Source organism: Nannobrachium achirus (genome assembly GCF_963921795.1).
Source record: "Nannobrachium achirus genome assembly, chromosome: 10".
NCBI lineage: Eukaryota > Metazoa > Chordata > Actinopteri > Myctophiformes > Myctophidae > Nannobrachium > Nannobrachium achirus.
In genome coordinates, this window is record NC_137819.1 from 29,768,815 (window position 1) to 29,782,537 (window position 13,723).

Sequence of the window (13,723 nt, forward strand, 5' to 3'; positions counted from 1 at the left end):
CTCTCTCTCTCTCTCTCTCTCTTTCATTGCGTGATGCATTGTCTGCATTATTCCTTTTTACATTTTCTATCTTTCCGTCAGCTTTTTTTCTGCTGGAGAAAGGTAAAGACGCATGCACGCACACACTCGCGCTGTCAAAATATTTATTTCATAACCCTGTGCACGTACACTACTGTATGGAGTGCAAAACACTCCAATCATTAACAAAGTTTAACATACTTTCTCTTATATGTTGGTGTCAACTTCCAACTGCTTGTGCAAGCAAACACTCTTCCCTAATGTCAATAGTGTGATGGGAATCTCATCCTGTAGTTAATCAATGATCAAATGATTGTTAGTCCACAACTAATGCAAAACACTACGAAAGCACAGAACCAGTGAAGTACAGTACTAAATGTAATAGTGGAAGTTATAGCAGCAAATACAATTCAATACCATCCAAGTTATAATTGCAGATTCATGGTCCTTATGTCCACTAGAGACCCCAAGCATGAATATCCAGATCATAATGAGGGCCTTCCTTGAACTGTGTGCACATGCTCAGAGTCTCCTCCATCATGCAGCCAGCGACAATAAGCATCCAGGGCCAGGGCAGCTACACACTACACAGCTACACTAGTATGAACCCTGCGTTATTGTTATGACAGGGCGGCTGCCAAATGATAAACTTCTGGGTTAGACTCATTGTGTCAAGGTCTTTTTTTACTCCATCATCGTCGTCGTTAGTGCGGCCTTTCATTGTCTTTAGTCATGCCAAGGTGATTGTTCATGTTGCGGCTTGGAATCCAGCATGCCCTTCCATTGTCAATGAAACAATTTGTTGCTGGATCCGACATTAGTCACATCTGAAATGCTCACAAATGCTGCTGCCAACTTGGACTCGGGGCACTGACAGTGTTTCTGGATGTCTTTAATTTATTGTTTTTACCTTCAGATGTGTAGGTGTATAAAAATAAAGATGTTGCCAAAATAAGAACATTGCATTCATTAATCAAACCTCATGGAATACAATCTTTGCCAATCAGATTGCAAAGACCGTTGACATGGTCATACCCATAATTAATGTGTTTAAAGAGATGTTTATCGATGACAGAGTAAGAACAATTATTTTCAAGTCTTTGTTCTGACAGGGAGTCAGTAACGTCACGTGAGGTTGAGGTTTGATGCTTGATGCAGAATTGGCAGAACGAGATTGTTGCTGGCTTTTGTGGACTTACAGTACAAGCTGGTTACAAGCTGAAAAAAGGCTACAGTTTCTTGATCATATTAACTTGCATCCACAAAGTTCAGTGGAAGGTCATGAGTTTAATCTCCTCCCGAGGCACTGAAATATGGGAGGAACAATAATACGGGATCCGCCTCAGAATGGGTTCTAAAAATACGGGATCTCACTGGAATGAGAGGGGACTGTGTTGACGTGTATGCACTGGTCCAAATGTGGATGCAGCCGTGATGTAAACACCATGCTTCTTTGAAGCGAGGAACAGGTCTGTGCAAAGTGCAAAGGAAGGCATCGGGTCACCTAGGTAGATGAACCATGTTGACTACAGCCATGTCTCTGGCAGAAGCGGTCAAAATCGTGTTGTTTCCTCGATGATTTGATGTCATTTGGGTGGTTCAGCCTCCAAAACCAGTTTTGGAAAGAGTACTCACATTTCTTACTTTAAGTGAAAGTATCAATAATGCAATATAGAAATACTCCGTTACAAGTAAAAGTTTGGAATTCAAAATGTACTTAAAGTAACAAAAGTACAAATGTTTGAAAATAGCAGATCTACAAGCTCACAACGTGTGACGCGTTGTGAACTTGTAGATCGGCTTTTTTCAAATAGCCAGGGTATAAAATAGGGCTAAAGACAAGTGGTTTATGCATGTTTTATAATATTATAATGTGTATCTGCAAAGTAACTAGTAACTAAAGTTTTCAAATAAATGTAGGGAGTAAAAGTACAACATTTGATCCGAGATGAAGTGGAGTAGAAGTAAACATATTGGAAATTGGAAATACTCAAGTAAAGTGCAAATACCTCAAAATTGTACTTAAGTACAGTACTTAGGTAAACGTACTTAGTTACTTCACACCACTGGGAAAAACAGCAGTGTTTTTAATCCTATGTATGGTATGGAAGATTCTCTAAGGGGATAATAACATTGTAGCATGAAACGACAGGGCCCTTAAGCACCTCAGGCACTTTCTCACTGTCTTCTATACACTGGAGTCCTCATTACTGTGTACCACTGATCACTCATGTGCATTCAAGGACATAATTTTACATGAACAGGCACACTCTGACGCCTGCAGCCGCTGTCCCCCAGCTGTGTGTGTGTGTGTGTGTGTGTGTGTGTGTGTGTGTGTGTGTGTGTGTGTGTGTGTGTGTGTGTGTGTGTGTGTGTGCGCGCGTCCGTGTGTGTGACATACTGTAAAGAGTGAGAGAGAGAGAGAGAGACACCAAGCACTACTTGCTGGCATTTCACTTAAGCATTTATGAGATCGTCAAATTAAGTACTCGTGGACATTCCAGCAGGTAAATTTAATATAAAGGACGTATGGCCTTTGCCTTTAGAGCCCCTACACTTTGGAATGCCCTGCCTTTAGAGATCCGGCTTGCTGAGTCTGTTCCCCGTTTTAAATCTCTCCTCAAAACCCATTTCTACAGACTAGCTTTTAATCTCTATTTGCACTGGTCTTCTACCATTATGTAGCTAGGTATTTACTTCTCTGCATTGTTTTTGCATTGTTCTTTTTTAACCTTTTGTGTGTTTTGTTCTCTGTCCATTTGCTGTTTTGTGTCCTCTGTAAAGCACTTTGTAACCCAGTTTTGAAAGGTGCTATATAAATAAAGGTTTATTAGTGTGGTTGCCCAACAGGGTAACACATTATAGTCCTAGGGAAACGTATTTATTACTAGGGTAACTTTTCCGCTGCCATTGGAAATGGCAGGGATAGGGAATCAATAGGGAGGGAATCAATAGGGAATCAATGGGAGTGGGAATCAGTAGGGAATCAATGGGAGTGGGAATCAATAGGGAATCAATTGGTCAAGCTTCACATGACAGTTAGCTTACTGTAGAATATAGTCCGCAACCGTCAGCAACCACACTCGAAATTTCCAAATGCATCTTTCTAGTTATTATTATTATTATGTTTTGCAGTCTGTGGATCACACTTATTTCTGATGAAAGAACATCACGATTAATAAGGAGACAGACATCCTTTTAGCATCTCATGGTGAATATACTGTACAATATTTCCTGTAGCGAGTGTTGTGTCCATATGATAACACGAAACCTGAACATCACTGACCAATGAAGTTACACCCTTCAAGTTACAACGGCCCAGTGTCCCTACTACAGCCATATACTATGACAGTGGTTCAGTGGTCCGAGACCATCAGTGGTCCTTGAGGGGGTTCTAGGTGGTACCCAGCTAAATGATGTAGAGTTGGTAACCAAATGGAACCTTATAGATCTTTAACTCTTGAGAGTTAAATTATTGTCAAACATCAGCATTACTTAAATTAAAAGTTAAAAGTTTACACAATCAGAGAATGTAGAGAATGTGTAATTTTGGTCAAAGTTTGCCTGTTACCTCTCCTATAGCACCACATCAATACAGTATGATCAATACAGTATGGAATTGCGCGGTACGCGGCTCAAATGCTGAATAAATAATGAGACCTTGATATAAAAAAAAGGTTGAAAACCACTGTACACGGATTTGACCTAGCATATGGTCCAGCTAACAACTCGCTCGTTCCATGGGGCTCAAGGCCCCTTCTGTCGGCATGCCTGCCTTGTGTTTAAGCCAACATTTTACTGAGTCCAAATGGTCCGTACGTCCGCATTCCTTCTGTGTCAGCAGGTAATGTAAAAACTAAAAATCTGCCAATATAGTGATGCAGGAAAACATTTTCTGGACATTACACACACACACACACACATGCATGCACACTCACTCACAAGACCGACAGACGGACGGGCAGACAGACAGACAGACAGACAGACAGACAGACAGACAGACAGACACGCACTCACGCACGCAAGCACACACACTATTTTTTACATTTTCAACTTTTAAGTGTCAACTTGAACATTTTTAATGCCTGGTGGGTCAACTCTCCCCTTGACTTGGATCAACTTACCCCTAACCATGGGGCAGGTTGAGCCACAGGACTACTTATTTTTAGAAGTCAGATTTCTATGTGCCTTTTCATAAAATGCTATACTCATGATTACAATTGACAGAAGACATCCTGAAATAGGGGTAAAGATTTGACTTCTGTCTCATTTTGCCTTGCTTCAAGGACAACTTAAAAGTGTCTCATCTTATCGCACTCCCCCCGACACATCAAAGTATAACAACAGTCGGTCAAGAACCTGGAGAAGGTCCTTGACTGAAATGTTAGTCAGTTATATAAAACTATACTGTACCTATTTCAGGCAACTTAAACGATGCCAGAAGGACAACAAAGCAAAACAATTTTGCTTTGTTGAGCAAATGGGCAGGTGATTTTTATTCTTGGACATAAATACTATTGTGTTATGTACTAGAGGAATGCACACCTGTGTTGGTGAGGTGCTCACCATGGCATGTGCAGGCCCATAAACTAAATGAAAAATAAAATAGTCATGTACTCAAGCCTCAACGTTAGTGCAGTGTGTTCTTTATGAAAGTGTGTAATGTGTGTATCGAGTGTGTTCATTTTGAAAAATAGGAAGAGAAAAACACAGTAAAATACATAATAGTGCAGAAGAGAGGTTGAAGAACCCCAGCTGGGCTTATGAGAGTAATCTCCCCTAAATTCCAGCCTCAATGCAAAACGTTTTTTTAAGTGTCCACACAGCAGAGCGCAAATCTCTGCCAGGCCCAGGATGCATGTGATAACAATATTATGGGGTTGTGCTCCTGCATGAAAAGGTACCGGCCAGGCAATGGGGTAAAGGGATATGCTAACTGACACTTACTGTTAATCAAAAAGTACTCAAATGTTTTACTTAAGTATCAATACTGCAATGTAGAAATACTCTGTTGGGTGCCCTCACACCAAAATACCTACAGTATGAGAGTGGAATCCGCGTTCCGCCAATGCATTTCAATGAGAGTGAAGCGGTTTCATGCCAGTAGAGGATTTCTGCAAAAAACGCTCCCTTCTCATTGAAATGCATTGGCGGAACCCTAAGGGTGCCCTCACACCAAAATACTTTAAGTGGAATCCGCCAATGCATTTCAATGAGAATGGAGCGTTTTTTTGCAGGTGTGTGTGTGTGTGTGTGTGTGTGTGTGTGTGTGTGTGTGTATATACACACACATGTGTATATATACACAAACACACATGCAAGCACAACACACACACGCACGCACGCACGCACGCACGCACGCACGCACGCACGCACGCACGCACGCACGCACGCACGCACGCACGCACGCACGCACGCACGCACGCACGCACGCACGCACGCACGCACGCACGCACGCACGCACGCACGCACGCACGCACGCACACACACACACACACACACACACACACACACACACACACACACACACACACACACACACACACACACACACACACACACACACACACACACACACACACACACACACACACACACACACACACACACACACACACAGACCATCATCCTTCCATCCAAACCTGAGAAATAATAATGATATTCTTTCCCAAATGAGTGGTAACACATTCCAGTCATATTTTCTTTTTCACAGCTATGTCCCTGCTCCTGAGCTAGCTGTCAGTCTACACCTCAGCTCCCATATCCCCACTTGACACCGCATACCACACTCACACACAGACGAAAACACAGAGAGAGAGACAGATAGAGAGACAGACACATGTGATGACAAGTCCTGCTCCTCCCCACCTCCCGCTCAAACAAAACGATATTGGCTTTCAAATAGAAATGATGTATATGTACTGTAGCAGGGGCGTCAATTGGGTATGGCAGGGGTATGCAGCTGCCATACCCTGGGTCCAGGGGGGGAAATAAAAGTTACTTTAAAATATAAAAACATGAATGTCTCTTTGTCTATCTGTGCTGGTTATTATGTTGTTAAATTACAGTAAAATAACTACAAATGCAAATTTGAACAAAATGGTCACTTTAATAACAAGGTATTATAATGGTATTCTCCACACTTGTATTCTCCCCATCTTGACAGAATGGTATATTTCCAGGTTCCTCAGGTCAGCTGCACAGGTGCAATGCATTATTGTTAATTGTGGCACGTTTACTAACATGGCAAGTTTAGCTGCACTTGAACAACTGTTCCAGGCTGCCATATCCAGCCCAATAAACTGTAGAAACAGAGGAAAAAATAAATTGTACTTCTTAAAATAAATGTATCATGCCTGTTGCTAAGGTATGGCAACATGACTGGTATCGCGTGCGTGCAAGACACCAGTCATGTTGCCATGCCTTAGCTTTTTTTCTGAACTGACGCCACTGTACTGTAGCATTTTCTGTGTGCATTAACTTGTGAGTAATGAAACTCAAACAATGTGCAGTTGCAACATGATCAAGCCAGTAGAAAATGCATTCGCAGTTCTCTTGCTCAGTTGGTTGTCATTTTGTTCTGTCACTATTTAATATACTCTCCCGGATGCTGAAATGGTGCTATCTCTCTGAACCAAAACAAGATTGCGTGTCCTCAAACAAGCCTCTAACTCTGTCAACAACAAGTGAAATTATGACAACCACAAACCTCTGTTACTCCTAAGACATACAGCATGGACAGTCTTACAGTATCTATTACCGCTATACACATTAACAATAAATCTTCCATACACAGACACAGATTCCCACAAGGTTCTGAGCTTGAAGCAATACTATTCACCTTAAGCTTCCTTTAGGTAAAATCATTCGGAAACACCTCATACATAATCACTGTTACATAGATGATACTCAATTATATTTCTCAATGAAGCCAGGTAACTGAACTTGAACGTGTCTTTTCTTTCTTAAATTATTATCCCATGATTTTGTAACCCATTTTTCACCGGTGTCAATAAGCCAATGTAACCCTGGGCGCTACACTCCTTTTAGTCAGGAACACTCATGTCAAAGTAGATTTAACCATTTATTGCAACAAATGAAATACAGTTAAACTTGGCCTTAAAGGGTTTCCAGCTAGAAGGTCCTGGGTTCGATTCCTGCCAGGGATGCTGTGGGCACTGGGGGCATGTCCTCTCCTCCCATCAGTGCCCATAACCTAGGTGGGGTTTGAAGTGACTTGGACTCCTCATGCATAGAAGGAAGCATGAGGTCAGTCTGTTGTCTCCCCAGGTTGGCAGGGCTCCGCTTTCGGAGATGATCCCTGAATTTTGTCCAAGCAGCTTGCTAGGCAAAATCAGGGAACGTAAAGCAAAACCCCCATAGGGATACAATAGCAGCACATTAGCATTACATTGACATATTAGCTTGAATAAGCAGACATAAATCACAAGTATTTGAGCCTATGCCAGTATGCCAGACTCTGATCAAAAGGTGGAAGCTGCATGGGGTGGAGGAGGCAGCTAAGTGGCAGCGGATCCGAAGCTTTGGATCCAAGACAAGCAGAGCTAGTGAATGCAAGCCGTATTTGAAGAAGCCTCCTTTACAGAGCGTGAGCTCTGATTGGAGCATGACAGTGTGACGTAATGACCAGCAGAGCTGTGAATGAGTAATAGGAAAAGGAGCTGACTGACAGCTGATTACTACTGAGGCGGGCAAGACTCTTGTGTCCTGCATAAACTAACGCTAAAGCTTCATTTCAAAGCCTTTTTTACCTACATAACATAGTAAAAGTCAGCCACATCCTGTCTCAAAAAGATTCAAAAAGATTAGTTCACGCATTTGTTAGTCCCAGGCTGGATTACAGCAACTCTTTATTATCAGGCTGCCACACGTCTCTAAAGACTCGCCAGCTGGTCCAGAGTGCTGCTGCGAAACTGATAGAAACTAAGATTCTTTTTTTTTTAGGTATTTTTACTTTACCTACATTTTTGTTGTTTGTTATTTCCAATGTTCTGTGCTTTTACTTCTACTCCACTACATCTCAAAGGCAAATATTACACTTTTAAGGCACGGTCACACCGGAAAAATATTCTACCTACGTATGAGAGTGGAATGCGCCAATGCATTTCCATGGATTTATGGTCTTGCGCAGCTTTCAGCATGCCACGCTGAAGAGCTTGCGTTTATGCTTGAAGCACTGTTTTTTCCCCCCTGTCCAATCGGGTGAGTCGAAGACGGACCGTCCCAAGACTCAGGAAGTGACAAGTGTGTTGTCATTAGTTATTGGGAGAATCTGCTGGTCTGGCTGCAAAAAACAGTCGGCTGAGCACAGAAAAGTTTATCAGCCGCCAGCCATACTTGGTGTGACCGTGCCCTTACTCCACTACAATTATTTGAAAACTTTAGTTACTAGTTACTTTGTAGATTTTTATTATTATTACAAAACATACATAAGTCACTTCAGCCCTATATACATTTTGCCTATTTGAAAATAGCCGATCTACAAGCTCACAATGTGTCACATCGCGACGCACTGTGAGCTTGTAGATCTGCTATTTTCTGAAGGGGTTTAGACAATCTGTACATTTGAAAACTTATGAAATGGGATATTATGCTTAATGAGCACTTTATAATTTTGGTAATTTAAGTATATTTTGATACCAATACTGCATTTCAATGAGAAAGGAGCGGTTTCATGCCAGTATAGAGGATTTCGGCAAAAAAACGCTCCATTCTCTTTGAAATGTGTTGGCGGAATGGGGAATCCACTCTCATAGGTACTTTGGTATGGGTGCAGCCTAATAGAGTACTTCTATCTTGCAGTATTGATACTTTTACTGAAGTAAATAATTTGAGTATTTTTCCCACCACTTAATTCTGCGTATAAGTATGCTAGCTAGAACACCTGTGTGCTCCTAGTGCTGTAGCTTAGCTTGTTGTTCCTAACCACAGTTTGTAGTCCTACAGTACATGGGACCTTTAACTGTCTGGCTCCTCAGCTGTGGAATCTGTGCAATGACATTTTGTTGAGATTTGGCACTTCTGTATAATAAAAAAATTATTGAATTGAAAAACCAGTATAAGCCCGGAATGTCTGACATTGTACATTGATAAACTTGTATGCTGTACAAGACACATCTACTGTAACTGTTATGTCAGTACAATAGCTAATACACCTAACCCAACAGAAGCTTATGTATCAGGAATATGTTATGCATTGTGTTTTGTTTGAGGGTGAGAATAGTTTGATTAAAGGAGCTATAGTCAACTTTTTCTTGAAAAATGGATGCTAAATTAAAAAAAATCACACCCGTGTGAAGTGGAGCTGTGTGTGTGTGTGTGTGTGTGTGTGTGTGTGTGTGTGTGTGTGTGTGTGTGTGTGTGTGTGTGTGTGTGTGTGTGTGTGTGGATCATGTGTACCGATTTTTGTGACATTTGAAGAAAATATGTAGGAGAAGGAGCAAAAAGTGTGTTTTGGAGAAAATTCAAGATGGCGGAAAATCTATCATGGCGCAAATGGGCGTGGCCTATATGGGGAGATGCGTCATGACCCAAGGAATCCAGGGAAAAAATATTTTTAATTTTCCGACCTACGGTTCAAGAGTTACAGGCCAAAACGTAAAGTGGGGTGTTATGGCGCCACCATGCGGCCAAATGACACAATTATTTTTTATTTAATCCTTGAAATCATTATGAACCTCCTCTCCAAGTCTTGAAACTCTAGCCCCTATGGTTTGCGAGAGACAAATAATTGAATGTGAGTTTTTGCAATTCCCATTATAAGTCAATGGGGAAAATTAATTCACTAATAAATTTATATCAATTAAACTATAGAACCTTTCTCTTAGAAAAGTAATAGCCCACGATTCCCGAGTAAGCCGGTCGATTTGACATATGGCGCGAGTGTGTGGTGGCAAAACTGTGGGACTAGTGGCGTGCCGAAGTTTAGGAAGTTCAGGCTACATACACACAGACAGACAGACAGACACACACACAGACCCACACAGCCACGTATAGGGAGCCTGTGCTTCACACAGCTCCAATAATGTTTCGAAAATATTTTATAAAAACATAAGCTTCATATATGTGTTTCTATTCAAAAATGACCACAAAAAGCGTACAATAATGATAAAATAATCATTTTGGCCATTGTCAGACCAACACATTCTAGTCTATAGACTAGGATGTAAACAAAGTGTTGGCCCTACAATGAAAAAGTTGACTATAGCTCCTTTCAATACAAATAAAAATAATGTTTGTGTGTTATAAATGGGATCAAAGCGGCCCTTGCCTTCTTACTGTTAATCTTGCAAAGGTTAAGAATGAGGTTGTGATGTTTTTCAAAGCTCAAGGTGTTTTACCAAACATAATGATTAAAGTGCAGTCAATAATGATTAGAGTGCAGTGTACATGTACACAGTGTGTATGATGTGGCTGGCTGGTGTTTATGTGTGGGCAAGGCTGTCAGTTTTTGGAGCTGTGTGAAGCACAGGCTCCCTATACGTGGCCGTGTGGGTCTGTCTGTGTGTCTGTCTGTCTGTCTGTGTGTGTGTCTGTATGTAGCCTGAACTTCCTAAACTTCGGCACGCCACTAGTCCCACAGTTTTGCCACCACACACTCGCGCCATATGTCAAATCGAACGGCTTACTCGGGAATCGTGGGCTATTACTTTTCTAAGAGAAAGGTTCTATAGTTAAATTGATATTAATTTATTAGTGAATTAATTTTCCCCATAATTGACTTATAATGGGAATCGCAAAAACTCACATTCAATTATTTGTCTCTCGCAAACCATAGGGGCTAGAGTTTCAAGACTTGGAGAGGAGGTTCATAATGATTTCAAGGATTAAATAAAAAATAATTGTGTCATTTGGCCGCATGGTGGCGCCATAACACCCCACTTTACGTTTTGGCCTGTAACTCTTGAACCGTAGGTCGGAAAATTAAAAATATTTTTTCCCTGGATTCCTTGGGTCATGACGCATCTCCCCATATAGGCCACGCCCATTTGCGCCATGATAGATTTTCCGCCATCTTGAATTTTCTCCAAAACACACTTTTTGCTCCTTTTCCTACATATTTTCTTCAAATGTCACAAAAATCGGTACACATGATCCACACACACACACACACACACACACACACACACACACACACACACACACACACACACACACACACACACACACACAGCTCCACTTCACACGGGTGTGATTTTTGTTTTCATCACACAAGTGGACTATTTTGGAATGATTTCCGGCGGGGAAAATTACAAACTAGTTGTGGTTTTTGTCTAGTTAAAAAAGCAACACTAGTACTATCAGTACAATGATCTTTATGACATGACTAAGATAGAAGGATAATGGGTCATTCACTGGGTGAAAAGGAAAGGCAGTTCCATACAGATAGCACAAGGGAGGCGAGCAGGCGCGCGCGCGCGCGCGCACGCACACACACACACACACACCTCTACACTTGTTTTAATCTGAAAACTATATATAATCATGAATTGATTCAACAATCATTATTTGTGAATATTGTGAGTGAGTGAGTGAGTGTGTGTGTGTGTGTGTGTGTGTGTGTGTGTGTGTGTGTGTGTGTGTGTGTGTGAGTGTGTGTGTGTGTGGGGGGGGGGGGGGGGGGGGGTAGTTGTTATACAGTATGAGTAATACTATTACTGACCAGTAAGACTCCCTAATCGGGAGATTCTCCACAAATAGGGCAAAAATGGGTTTTTCCAAAATCTTCCTGATCCATGTTGATGACATGAGTGTAGACATGCTGTGTAGTGATTTCCGTGATTTTAGGGCAAAATCTGTAGGAGCAGTGTCCAAAAATGTGTTTTTAAAAATCGGCCTGAAGGTGGCGCTATATGGGACAGATTCATGTTGATGGGATGAGTGTAGACATACTGTGTAGCGATTTGCGTGATTTTAGGGCAAAAACTGTAGGAGCAGTGTCCAAAAATGTGTTTTAAAAATCGGCCTGCAGGTGGCGCTAGAAGGGGGCCATGTGAGAAATGAGGGGTGGGGTCTCCGCGTTGCCTTGGCGGACGAATAGGTACTGGCCCCGGCTCTCCCGGACGCTCCTAGCCCGAGTTACGGCATTTTATGTGAGCTGCAGTGGAGGGGGTCCTCCACTGGGGGCGCCACCACTTTTGCATCCTTTCTGGAGCACCAGGAGTGGGTGGTCCCCAGGAATTCCCCGTGAGCAGCCCCGTTGGGGTGGTCATTTGGTCATTTTTGCACATGTGGTCATTTTTTACACCTGGGGGTCCCCCAGGGACCTGGGGGTCCCTGGAGCTCCGGGGGTCCTTGGAGGTTGTAGTTTGCCAGGTAAGGAGTGTGTGTGCAAAATGTGGCATGGATGGGGGCAACGGTTGTGGAGATATGAGCAGGGCAAAAGTGTGACGTGTGACGTGTCACTCACGGAGGGACATTTTTTTACACCTGGGGGTCCCCCAGGGACCTGGGGGTCCCTGGAGCTCTGGGGGTCCTTGGAGGTTGTAGTTTGGCAGGTAAGGAGTATGTGTGCAAAATTTGCCATGGATGGGGGCAACGGTTGTGGAGATATGAGCAGGGCAAAAGTGTGACTGACTCACAGACAGACAGACGGACAGACGGACGGACGGACGGACAGACAGCCGGTGGAGGTTTTGGTAGTAAATGCGACCTACGGTCGCAATTAGAATCAAATGCATTTTCAGAAGCATGTAGGTTTTAAAACTGGGTGGCTGGGTACTAATTTAGAATTGTGCTGGCTTCTATCCACCTTATTGTGTTTAGACATTCCTTCACTGAAATGGTGCGACCGTCGGGCCAGGGTCCCATAAGGCCTGGAGAATACAGATGATCCAGGCAGGGGTTATGGCTATGGGTGCGGGTTGTCTGTGAAATAGAGCAGAAAAGGATACGACGGCCACCTGCTCGTATTGTTTGGGGCTAACTTACTGATAGAAGACAACTACACATCTCTTGGCCTCTGATACCCTACCTGATCCACTCAGGGGTCCTGAACCCGGGCCTTTACGAGGGCTATTCGGGGCACACCATTCAGCCAGAGATGACCCTCCAGAAACTAAAAGGCTTAGAGGGAGGGACAGGGGGACAGTGGGGTCATCCTTACCCGCCCCTGCTTTGAAAGGCTTGCAATGGTCAACATTTTCCTTTGCTGAGAATTAGTGATTACATGTGAGGGAATGGACAACTGAGAACAACAACTGTGCAACCATTGCATTTTATTCCCCCCTTTTTTTTGCATTTTCTCCCAAATGTTGTCTTTTTTATGTGCATACTGTGCTCCCTGATGCTGCGTGGTAACCAGCACTGTTGGCCTGGGGAGTGTCGGTGTAGACAACCACATGTTGTCCACATGACTCCTCGGATACACATTGAGTCATCAGCCACTTCTTTTCACCCGAACTGAGGTTCCCTCCCTGCCGACAGTCAGGGGCGGATCTGGGGTCTGAGGTCACTAATGATCCCTCATCGGTTTCCTACCTGCAAATACTGACAAATTGTATTTGTTGGAGCGCCGGTCAAGATGGAGGCACCACTGCCGGGAATTGAACCGGGACTCCCTTTTTTGCAGGTCTTTCAGTCCGAGTGTATCAAAAAAGCACCTCGGTTAAGGCAGCGGAAGCTTGTGATTGGCTGCGCGGGGGTGCCGAAAGTCGGGGGGATGAATATTTACTATTTTGGTGAG